Genomic DNA, 2312 nt, shown 5'->3' with positions numbered 1-2312 from the left:
TCACAGAAAGCTTTGCCGTTTTCCCAGGTTGCCCATAGCCTCCCACCTCCAAGCCTTTGCTCCTGCAGGTCCCGTCCCTAAGAATCTACACTCTACCAAGATCTCACATAAACACCTCATCTTCTCCCTGAGGCAGACTGTCATCCTCTCATCAAACATGGTTGGCCTGATAACGATTTCTGTCCCTGCCACCCTAGCCCCTATTACATGGGAGATCTTGAAAGCGGGGCCATGTTCACCCTGCGTTCCTTTAGCTCACCTGGCCCCAGTGCCAACTGGGTATGGTGGAAGCCCACCCAGTGTTTGTTGAATGAATGAATGAAAGACTAGAAAGGGTTGAGCTGTGAGCAAGGTCACTGGGCTATTTGTTCTGCTTCGCCACCCCTTGACACAGCCCTGGAATTGATTGGGCAAATATTTAGTCCAGCTCCTCAGATGTCAAAATGCCCTTTGGAGCATTAAAAAAAATAAAAAGGCTCCGTGCAGGAGATCTTGTCTCTCCAGAGCAGTGCCTGGGACCTCTGTTCCTGTTTGTTGCGCCCCCGTGAGGCCTCTTGCTTGTGTGGCTCTCAGAGGAGCCATGTGCTTGTGAGTTCATAGTCGTCTTCCAGCAGGAAAAAGAAAGTCTTTCTGCATTTTGCAATGGGAAGGCAGAGGGAGACAACACTAATCGCAAAGACATGGTCTGGTACCCGGGAGACCCTAGATTCCAGTGGAGGGTGACAAGTTTTCATGATTCTGATAAATGGATGTGTTAGAAAAATGCGGGGCGAGTTCATTTGGTTATTCGTTCTTTCATTCAGCACATAGTTGTTACGTGGGGATTGGCCATGAAGGAGATAGGAAAAAACAAACTGTTTTTCCTACTCTGACACTTAACACACTTCACCTTTGGGCACCAAAATGTGTGTGGGTTTCTCTCCACCAACCAATTGTTGAGTAGACACCAACTGGGTGTCCTACAATCAATCCAGTTCAATGCAATTCAATTCGATTCTGACACTACCTACCTGGAGTTAGCACAGACCCCACCATTAAAGGCTCGGTCCCAAGAGATTGTCCCCACTTGAGACGCCGATCACAGGTAGTAGTCTGTCACCCACACTTGTGACCAACCAGCTGTAAATCGAGGCTCCCACAACCCCCTCCTCAGGTTCAATTATTAGCTAGGAGGGCTCGCAGAACTCAGGGAAACACTTATGTTTACTGGTTTATTGTACTTATAAAAGATACAGATGAATGCCAGATGGAAGGGATGCACAGGGCAAGGTATGGGGTGCGGAGCTTCCTCGCCCTCTCCAGGTGTGCCGCCCTCCAGGCATGTCCATGTGTTCAGCTAGCTAGAAGCTCCCAAACCCTGTCCTTTTGGGTTTCTGGAGGCTTCATTACATAGACATGATTGATTACATCCTTGGCTGTCGGTGATCAGCAGCTCAACCTTCGGCCTCCCTTCCTTCCCTGGAGGTCAGGGGTGAGACTGAAAGTTCCAACCCTCTAATCACATGGCTGGTTCCCCTCATAACTGGTCCCTATCCTGAGGCTATCCAGGAGCCCACAAGAGTCACCACACTAGAACAAAAGATGCTCTGATCACCTAGGAAATTCCAAGGGATCTAGGGGTTCAGACATTACTATCACTCAAGAGATTACAAAGGTCTTAGGAGCTGGGTCAAGAACCAGAGTCAAAGACCAAATATTAGAACAAAACATTCTCCTAGTACCCCTGTCTACAAAGGTGTTAGGAGCTTTGTCCCAGGAACTGAGGGGAGAGACCAAATATACATTTCCTATTGTATCAGAATATCACAGGCTGCTAGCCAGGAAGCTACAGGCACCTCCCCAGTATAGGGGGAGGTGCTTGAAGTTAGGAGATAAATTGCAGACAAGGCTGCAGTCTCAGCTCCTCCATTAACTGTGTGCTGTGGGGCAATCACTTTACCTCTTTAGATCTCAATTTCCTCACCTATAAGTGGAGGTGTCAGGTGGGGCACAGAGACCTGCAGCACCTGTAGCAGTGGAAACAGGAGGAGGGACGTGGATCCACTGGACAGACAGACCTGGAGCCCCTGGCTTCTGTTTGAATGTAGTGGGTGAAGGCGGAAAGGAGACTGCTCTGTCCTTGACCATCCGGGAAGGCAAGGGGTCCTTCTCAGAGAAGGGGTGGATCTTTACTAGTAATTCCCACGCTCTGAGCACCTGCAACGAGCAAGGCACAGTGCTGAGTGCTTTCCAGGAGTTATCAAGAGCCGCGGAGCATCCAAGTATAGAACGTGGACTTTGGAGCTAGGACCCCTGAATTCAAACCTGAAATC

Source organism: Galeopterus variegatus, unplaced genomic scaffold (assembly GCF_000696425.1).
Source record: "Galeopterus variegatus unplaced genomic scaffold, G_variegatus-3.0.2 Scaffold4703, whole genome shotgun sequence".
Lineage (NCBI taxonomy): Eukaryota > Metazoa > Chordata > Mammalia > Dermoptera > Cynocephalidae > Galeopterus > Galeopterus variegatus.
Note: the sequence above shows the minus strand (reverse complement) of the source record.